This window comes from Elgaria multicarinata, chromosome 12 (genome assembly GCF_023053635.1).
Source record: "Elgaria multicarinata webbii isolate HBS135686 ecotype San Diego chromosome 12, rElgMul1.1.pri, whole genome shotgun sequence".
NCBI classification, from domain to species: Eukaryota; Metazoa; Chordata; class Lepidosauria; order Squamata; family Anguidae; genus Elgaria; species Elgaria multicarinata.
Genome location: NC_086182.1, coordinates 5,565,563 through 5,575,859, shown reverse-complemented (window position 1 = coordinate 5,575,859; position 10,297 = coordinate 5,565,563). Strand labels below are relative to the sequence as shown.

Genomic DNA, 10,297 nt, shown 5'->3' with positions numbered 1-10,297 from the left:
CACTCAAGACCAGCTAAATCTATTCAATTGCCCTAAGGGCTGACAGTTGCTCAGGCTGATCAAGAGGTACAATTGTTAATTCCCCTGCCCATTTCATTTGTGTTATAGATCAAGCCCCAAATCCACAGCCACAGGAAGGCTCAAACCGTCAACCTCAGAGCATCCCAGTGGTGACTGCCAGCTCTACAGTGGGAGGAGATCCTCACAACATCTATGGAACATCCATGCCATGTCTGAGCTCCGCCTGGCTGCAGCCTTCAATCTCAGCTCTGCCCGTCCGGCTGAACCCAGGGAGTGCCAGCACCTACAGCTCCCTGCCTCCACAAACATCTCACCTGCAGGGAGTTTTGAGGAATCAGAATCAGCTGCAGATTCCCAGCTCAGCAGTTCTTTACCCTCCTGCCCATGGGTGGGGAGCCACTGGCCACCTCCCTGGGCCGTTCTATGGGCCACCAACATCTCAGTACAGAGGCCTTCCCAGTGCCAGCCCCGTGGAGCAGCTGTATGCCCCCTCCCACCTCCATCCTGGGGCCAGTCTTCAGCTAGTGCAGATACAGCCTCCCAGGCAAGGACATGTCCAGCCAGCCTCTTTCCAGCCTCTGTACAACCATGTGACCTTGGCCTCCATACCTTTTAGAGAGAGGAATCCCGTCGTTCAGGCGGACAGAGCTGTCCCTGCATCACCAGCCCCAAACAACAAAGTGGTTTTGGTTCTCAAAGAGGTGGAGCCACGAACCGTTGTGACACCTGCTCCAGACAGTGGGTGTTACGCAGCACTATCAAAACCCAGCAATGCCAGAGCAACAGAAGCAGGCTCCACAGGTATGGAAGATCTTTGCAAGGAGTGCATTCACCTTCTGAAGGGCATCTCCTGTTGCTTACGTGCTTCTCCTAGCCGTATAGTTACCAAGGTTTTTCAGAGGGATTTGTCCACACTCTCCGGTTCTTTTCTGGACGTTTTGGGTACATATTGATCTCTGGGGTGATAATCCAAACTAGGCCTAGCCAATGTGCCCAGGGACTGGCACATGTACTGTAAGATTCACCTCTGGAGCTTGTGCAATGTGACTGCCTTCTCTGGCAGATGGCATCTGTTGTCTTCTGGACAGCATTGAATGAGTTTCTGAGTGGCAGAATGCTTGAAAACTGGTATTCTATGGGAATTTCATTCTCTTGTTCCAGGGTTTGAAGCTTCACAAGAAAACGAGGGGACAGCATCAGAAATCATCCACTTGACAGGTGTTCCGACATCTCAGGCGCCCCAGGAACCAGTTCTATTAAATCAAGCCCGAGTTCAGAACACTGCGCTGAATGGTGAGCGTTGAAAATTCAGATGACGAGTCTCTACCCCAGTGTGGTTTGCTGGTTGTAGGCCTCTTCAGGGCACAGTCTCACCTAACTTTTCCTAATGTCAGTTTCCTTTGGGCCTCGAGGAATGCAGCTCACTGAGGATCTCTATTAGGGGATGGAAAATGTGCAGATAATTGACAGGGACCTGCTGGACCCAACTAATTTGCAGGATTTCCCCTGCTTTATTTCCTTTCCCAATATTGTGTGTTTCTTTATTTAATGTTGAGATTTTAAAATTGCCCCCCACCAGAAATAGAAACACGAAAGGCATCAATAGGGTAAACTGGCAACAGCTTTATTAACATGACATAGTCGGCAACTAGAGGAAACAGCTTAACCAGCAGCTAACAGCTTTCCAGTACAGGCCCCTTTATTTCAGGTGAGAGGTGGCAGAACAATTCTCCTGCTTTCCACCTGATCTGGGCGATTCCCCTCTCTTGAAGCCTCAGGTACACTCCCTCCCTGCCTACACTGGAACTGCCAGCAATATCGAAAGGAAGATGGCCCATCAGCCACATTAAGGACAGCAAGGCTCCCCCACCTCCCGCACAGCATGAAGTAGGTGAAAAGGGAGCTCACTAGATGCCAGTTGCAAGGCTTCCCAAAAAGTCCTGCTGAGCCCCAGAACCAGTGATTCCTCCCATGGCGCACTGCCTATGGAGAGTTGCGTGAGAAATGGTCTGAGGAGGTTGGAGGCAGATCGTCCCATGTTTCTGAGGGGAGACTCTTCAAGTCCTTGAAAAGTCGTCACACAGAGGAGGGCCAGGATCTCTTTTCGATCATCCCAGAGTACAGGACACGGAATAACGGGCTCAAGTTACAGGAAGCCAAATTGCGGCTGGACAGCAGGAAAAACTTCCTGACTGTTAGAGCAGTACGACAGTGGAACCAGTTACCTAGGGAGGTTGTGGGCCCTCCCACACTAGAGGCCTTCAAGAGGCAGCTGGACAACCCTCTGGCAGGGATGCTTTAAGATGGATTCCTGCATTGAGCAGGGGGTTAGACTCAATGGCCTTATAGGCCCCTTCCAACTCTACTATTCTATGGCTCTCCTGTACAGGGGGTAGGGGAATCCCATCCCACAGAGGACCAGTGAGCAGGTGGAGCACCTCTCTAAATTATGGGAATGTGAGAGTTGCTGACACTTTCTCCCAGCAAAGTAGATTCTTTCTCTTGTAATCATGGGCTTGTTCTCTCTCTTTCAGTGTTGGACACTCATCCTGGCGCACAGAGGGACCTGCAGCCACCTCCCCGCAGGCCAGAAGGTGCAGGCTCAATGGATGTGAACCAGCTTCCAGATCTGCTTAATGAGCTTCCTGACATTGAGCAGCTGATGGCAACCATTGAGCCTCTCCTTTCGGATTGCCTGTTCCCATCTCTGGGCCATAAGGAGGAGGCAGAAGAGAAAACCACAGAGTCCTGCCTCCCAGAGGAAGCTGTGGAGATAGCAGAGTCCCAAAGAGTCAGCAGCCAATCCCAGGATCTCTTGGGATTGGCTTTGGGCACTCTGGATAGCACAATACCTGAAGAGACTCATATCTGTCTGCCAACTGGTCAAGAGCTGCACACAACCAATCTCCGTAGCTCAGATGACAAAGATTCAGGGGTGCCAGGATCCCAGCAATCATGCCTCCGGGAACATGAAATGAATCCTAGAGTGCCCGCAGCCTACAAGGGCTCAGCTATTGAGTTAAAGGAGGCCAGAATAGTACTAGTCCCACTATTTCAACAGGAGAAAAAAATGGACAAGTCCATAGGGACACCCATCCCAGGCCCAATTTACATAGTTGATGATGGCAGCTCTCCAGCTGCAAAGCCAAAGGATAAGGGGAAAAACAAGAGGCGAAAATCTCAGACCAGTAAGTGCAAAAGTCCAGATGATGGAAAACTGAGCCATGAAGGGAGGGCGCATGAGATTATCAGCAAACGAAAATGTAATGATCCCGGATTGAAAAACATCAGCAAAATCCCCAGGATCTCTGTGGAGCCAGGAGCCAGTAAATTGAATTCTGATAAAAGCCAGTCCAATAATCTACCTTCAAAGGCACCTCAGACTAAGGGGAAAAGAAAAGTGGTTTCATTTGAAGGAGAACTTTTACAAAAAAGCCCTGGAACAAATCGGGAGTCACATATATCTAAACGCTCAAAATATGAGGGAACAGAAAGCACTCTGGGATGTGAGGAAAAATGGACCAGCCACAAGCATGAGAACAAGACACTACAGCATGTGCTATCTGAGGCGAAGGGAGGGAAAAAGCTTCCCCAGAAGAGAGACCAAACATTGCCAAAGAGGGGGAAAATAGAAGTCTCCGTATCCGGACCTGATCTTTTGAGAAAACTACAGAAAAGTCTTGAGGTAGACCTGAGCAGTTCCCAATCCAACAATTTGCAGACAGGTAAGAATGATTCAAAGTACGGGGGAAATCAGTCACAAGGCAAAGGCAAGGCAAAGGTAGACGTGAATCTCCCTGCAGTTAAAGGGGTAAAAAAAGATGCCCAAATGGAACGGGAAAAGGCTTTGAAGCAAATGCCTAGGCGCAATCTAGCTTTGCGCATGATGGACTCTGTGCAGGTCTTCTACCCCCTGGGGAAGAACAAAGCTCCATCCCCCCGTATTAAGAAGATTCCTCCAATTAGTTCTTCCAGCACAATCCCCGAAAAGCCGTCCACCGCAACAGCAAGACCTCCGTCTAAACCACTTGCAAGGCCGCCACCGAGCTCACTATCCAAAGCACCACCTGGCTCCTTGCCAAAGGCCCCATCCAGTTCACTGACGAGACAACAACCAGCTTTACTGGCTAAGCCACTGGTACAGCCAGTGAGGAAGCCAGGGCCGAAACTGATGCTTGACCCATCATTCCTGCAACCATATGAGCCAAAGCCATCGTCCTCTCAGGTCTCCCAAGCCAGCGGGCGGCGGAGAGCGCAGGCCAGAGGGGCTGGGAAAACAGCTGGTCTCTCTTCCAGGCCAGCTGTTGTTGTAGCAGGATGCGGGTGGACACCCATCAGCGCGTGCTCCTCGACGCTCGTGAAACGTCAGCCTCCTGGTGACGACCCTTCTGCATCCCCACCGTACGAAGGGGCGACATTCATCCCGTGGAGAACGCCCCCTGATGACCTGGAAATCTCGGAACCTATAACAGAAGAACAACGACCCATCAGAGAAATGATGAAGCAACGAGCTCAGAGGGAGAGGGAGGAGGCAGCGCGCTGGACATCGGTGGGGCGAGTGCAGTTTTTTGTGGCGCGGGAGAAAGAAATGGACATATCCATTCGGTACGGCTACCCTCGGCGGTAATGAGCACAAGCGCCCCGCTTTATTGACCAGGAGGGCGAACAGAAGAGTCACTTCTTCATAATTTCCCTTTTTGCACTAAACTGTCATCTTAATTATGAATCTTATTGTTGTTTTTATATAAGGGCCGGTAAAATGTCCGTATCTGCTTCAGTTCAGTATATTAAAAGCTTGAAAGCAGTATATTAGAAGCATTGGACTGGCTTCTATATTAGGACTTATTGTATGTTTATATCTCCTTTACATAGTTCAGTGTTTAAATCTATAGCTGGGCTCCTTAATGTTTAGATCAATTTTCCTACTAGAGATCATAATGGGACATATAAATTAATATTTATATATGCATTTATTATTATTATTTACCTTGGGTGCTTGCTCTATTGCTTTATTCAATTTATATCGTTATGCCTAGTTTTTATTTAATAACACTTTTTACATTCTATGAATGAAACTTATTTCTACTACTTTTGAAGATCATTTTATATTATATAATTGTATATTTATATACACATAAAATAATATTAGTATTATAAAAGTATTGTTGAATAAAGTTAATATTATGATCTTTTTATATGCTTTACACTTAATATTTCCTACTAGTTATGTTACTTTAAACAATTTCATATGAATTGCATTACAGGCATGAAAGTGATTCATATTCTAGGTTATATTTTAATGTATTAAAATCTTTATTTGTGGATTATGTTAAAAATGATAAAAGTAGTTAGTAGTTTAGGGTGGATTCCTGCATTGAGCAGGGGGGTTGGACTCGATGGCCTTGTAGGCCCCTTCCAACTCTGCTATTCTATGATGCTATGATTCTATGCGTTGCAGCAGGTAGCGTTTCACAGGGGCCACAGTTATCTTCATGTTTGTTGCTTCCAAACCTTAAAAAAGAATGGTCCTATCCTCATGGGAATACAAGCACCTTTCAATCCCAGTTGTGCTAAATCAGGAGTCCCAGGTTTTTGGGGCCTGTGGGCACATCTGGCCTTTGAAAAATGCTCTCTGTGAGTGGCTAGTTACAAACTGGATGCCGGAGGGGAAAGTGGCCAATCAAAACACCTTGGGAGTGGAACTTTCTGTCTCATAAGAACATCAGAAGAGCCCTGATGCTGGATCAGAGCAAGGGTCCATCTAGTCCAGCACTCTGTTCACACAGTGGCCAACCAGCTGTCAGCCAAGAACCAACAAAGCAGGACATGGTGCAACAGCACCCTCCCACCCATGTTCCCCAGCAACTGGTGCACACAGGCTTACTGCCTCAGATACTGGTAGTACATAGCCATCAGTACTAGTAGCTACTGAAAGCCTTCTCCTTCAGGAATTTATCCAACCCCCTTTTAAAGCCATCCAAATTGGTGGCCATCTTTACATCTTGTGGTGGTGAATTCCATAGTTTTAACTATGCACTGCGTGAAGTCTTTTTATTTATCCTGAATCTCCCACCAATCAGCTTCATGGGGTGACCCCATTGGGTTCTAGTATTTTGAGAGAGGAAGAAGAATGTCTCCCTCTCCACGTTCTCCACACCATGCATCATTTTGTACACCTCTGTCACGTCTCTTCTTAGCCTCCTTTCTGCCAAGCTAAACAATCCCAGTTGTTGTAAACTTCCGTCATAGGGCAGATGGTCCAGCTCCTTGAGCATTTTAGTTGCCCCTTTCTGTGCTTTTTCCAGCTCTATAATATCATTTTTAGGTGCAGTGACCAGAACCGTACACAGTATTCTAAGTGTGGTGACACCATAGATTTGTATAAAGGCAGTATAATACTGGCAGTTTTATTCTCAATCCCTTTGCTTATAATGCCTAACATGGAGTTTGCCTTCTTTACAGCAGCCGCACACTGGGCAGATATTTTCATCGAGCTTTTCCACCACAATCCCAAGATCTCTTTCTTGTTCAGTCACTGCCAGCTCTAATCCCATTGGGTTATACTTGAAGTTGGTTTTTTTTTGCCCCAACGTGCATCACCTTACACTTGCTTACATTGAACCGCATCTGCCATTCGGACGCCCACTCTCCCAGCTTGGAGAGATCCCTTTGGAGCTCTTCACAATCCCTTTGTGTTTTAACAACCTAAAATAATTTGGTGTCGTTGACAAACTTGGCCACTTCACTGCTCACTCCTAATTCCAGATCATTGATGAACAAGTTGAAAAGAATTGGTCCCAATCCCAATCCCTATGGGACCCCACTATTTACTTCCCTCCATCGGGAGAATTGACCATTTATTCCTACTCTCTGCTTTCTGTCCTTTTAGCTTCATCACACCAGGGTTATACTGTGCAATCACTGCAAATTGCGTGCAAAGGACTCTGAAGTTTTCCAGTTTATAATCTGCTTTGACCGTGAAGTACTCCCATGCATCCTACTTTAATTGTGCTTCATATATAAAAGAATCGTCCTATTTTGCTACCTCTTTAGGAGCGAATCTTTTATTGTTCTCCGAACGGCCACTGGGGGCGCAGGATGATTTGAAATGTTTAAAGTACAAATTAAAAAAAAGCTTACATCTGCGTAAGTTTTAAAGCTAAAGACACCAAAATAGGCACAGTAACAGATATTAAGGAGGGCTTTAAGCATGCCAGATTTGAATCAGATTGGGTCATCTGTTGATTTTTTATTATTTTTTTACATTTCTGCTTTCCTGGTATGCAAAGGATCTTAAGAGTGCTGCTGCCCGGGGTGAGATTTAGCTAACAACAACAATGACAGATTTACACTATGGGGTTAATTTGAGGGAAATGGGTACGTGGGATGAAGACCTTAAAATACTGGGAGAATAAAAGGGTCTTCACCTGGCATCTAAAAGAATATAGTGAAGGTGCCAGGCGAACCTCCTTAGGGAGCTCATTCCACAGCCGGGGTCCCCCAGCAGAGAAGGCCCGACTCCTGGTATCCATCTGCCTCACTTCCGTTGGCAGGGGCACACGGAAAAGGACCCCTGAGGATGACATTAGGGTCCAGACAGGTACGTACATATGGGAGGAGGCATTCCTTCAGATAGCCTGGCCCCAAGCCATTTAGGGCTTTAAATGTTCATACCAGCACTTTGAATCAGGCCCGGACCTGGACTGGCAGCCAGTGAAGCTGGAAAAGGACTGGCGTGATGTGGTCTTGTCGGCCAGTCTCTGTTAGGAACCATGCTGCCCTGTTTTGTACCAGTTGAAGTTTCTGGACTGTTTTCAAAGACTACCCCACGTATAACACGTTGCAGAAATCCAAATGAGAGGTTATGAGAGCATGGATCACTGTAGCTAGGCTATCTCCGTCAAGATAAGGGTGCAGTTGGTATATCAGCCTAAGTAGATAAAAGCTGCTCTTTGCCACTGAGTTCACTTGTGCCTCAAGTGACAGCTCTGGATCCAAGAGCACCCCCAAACAATGAAGCCGATCTTTTAGGGAGAGTGCAACCCCCTTCAGAACAGGGTGAACATCACCTAGCAAGACAGGCGAACCACCCGCTAACAGTACCTCCGTCTTGACTGGATTGAGTCTCAGGCCGTAGCTAGACCTAAGGTTTATACCAGGATCATCCCGGGTTCGCCCCTGCCTGAGCACTGGATCCCCTGTGAGTCACCTAGATGAACAGGTCTGACCCCTGGACGATCCAGGGATAAACCTTCGGTCTAGCTATGGCCTATGGCTTGCCGCTAACCTAGATGTAAAGGAGGAAGCAGAATCACAATGAGAGCAAGGAAGAACCAAACACTCTTATCCGCTTTCAACTGTCTCAAAGCACACCGAAGAGCCAACAATACAAAAGTCTCCAAAAGTGGGATGGGATCCCTGAGTGCGTTCAAGCTCAAGCTTTGCTTGTTCACTAGAATTTCTCCTACTACCTCCAGATCCTCCTGTTTTGAGGGCTGAGTGATATGCAGAGATATCCCAGGATAGTCCCTGCCACCCATGATTAAACCCCCACCCCCGTGTGTCTGGGCATGCTGGGCTGCAGTCCCCCATTTTTATTTTCTAAGAATGCCTGTGGGGTCCACATCGGATTCTTGGGAAAAATGATGCTGGAAGGCTATCTTATTTTGCAGCATGCCAGTCTCCTAGTTTAAAAAAACACCACCTTTCTAAATTAACATATCTTTTTTAAAATATATATATATCAGGAAGTGTAGGGAGATTGGCAGGCACCATGTCGTAGACCCCAGTATTAGTGCCCAACCTACATTTCTCCAAGTTATTCTCCTCTTGTGCTGGTCTCACCCAACTCCCATTAAGAGAATGCACACCATCATGTTGGAAGTGGCTTCCTGGCCTCGTCTGTCAGGGGTGCAGATATTGCAGAAAGAATTTAAACACTCCCTTTAAGAGTACAGTTTTCTACCTCCCTCCCTCCCTCCCTCTCTCTCTCTCTCTCTCTCTCTCTCTCTCTCTCTAGGTTTGGTTTAAGAACCGGAGAGCCAAGTGGCGGAAGAAGGCGCGCCACCAGCAGACCGAGCTCTGCAAAGGCCCTTCGGCTCGCAGCTCAGCGGTTTGCCTGGGAGCCCTTCTGAGGACCTCTACCCAAGCTATGCCTACAGCTCCTGGGCCCCCAAGGGACTGCATGCCACCCCCATGCATGGCAAAGGGTTCCAGCTCTTCAACTCCATGAACCTCGATTCTTTTCCACCCCAGGGTGTGTTTCCTGGAGCTGCAGGAGCCTCCGTGCCTGGCGTCCCCTCTCTGGAGTCCTTCAACAGCCTGGCAAGCCCTCCTGGGCCTGCTGTCTCAAACGTATGGCACTGGTGCTTCTTCCCCGTACATGTACAGGGACCCCTGCAGCGCAAGCCTGGCTGGGTTGAGGCTCAGAGCGAAACAGCCCCAGCTGCCGCCCCTCAACTGTGGCTCTCCTCCAAAGCCAGCCGTCACCCCAGCTCCAGCCAGTATAATCTGGACAGGCCAGTGTGACGTTGCGGCCCAAAAGGAGGGCCACTGTTGTGCCCTCTTCAGACTCTTACCATGAGCTCCCCTCTGTAAGTTCAGGGGGGGGGAGGGAGTGTGGATGGGATCCACCAGTTCTGGTGGAAAGAAGGGCTTCTATTTCCATGCAGATTTTTCAGAAGTGCTCAGTTTTCTCCAACTGACTAAAGCATCAAAATGAGTGAGAATCAGTATTTTTACCTTTTTAAAGATTTTTTGTTTTTTTTAATTTGTTTTTTAATGTGATAGCAATTTTGGGAAGGTGCAAACTTTTTCTCCAAAACGTGCTCCCATCTGCACTGGGGGTTGCGAACGGGGCAGTCCTTGATCTGGGATGCCTGGGATTCGGGGGCCTCTCGCTTTTCTTCTGAGGAGGACTGTTCCAGTAGGGGCAAGACGTCTCTCGATTTGCAAACGGTGGCCGAAGTAAAAATTACATTATCCAAACACGATATCTGGGGAGAAAAAAAGCAATTTGTCACCAATCATATCAATATAATACAATAAGAAAGAAGCAACCATTCAATAAACATAGATTAGATTCAGTATTACTGGGAAATAGCCAGTACAGAGCAAAGTGAAAATCAACAGACCAAAAAGTAAACAACAATAAAGGCAATCCACACTACTTATGTTGGTCACATTTTTTTGACTGGAGATGTCCACTGCAAAGTTCAGAAAAGTGCGAATTTCAAAGGATAATGGATTTTCGGTTCGGTTCGTGCATTCGTTTAAA

General features: G+C 47.4%; 1 pseudogene; it reads left to right on the top strand.

Annotated features, from left to right (window-relative positions):
* Window positions 1-792: 792 nt before the first annotated feature.
* On the top strand, window positions 793-9,595 carry LOC134407588 (pituitary homeobox 3-like; annotated as a pseudogene).
* The last annotated feature ends 702 nt before the right edge of the window (window positions 9,596-10,297 follow it).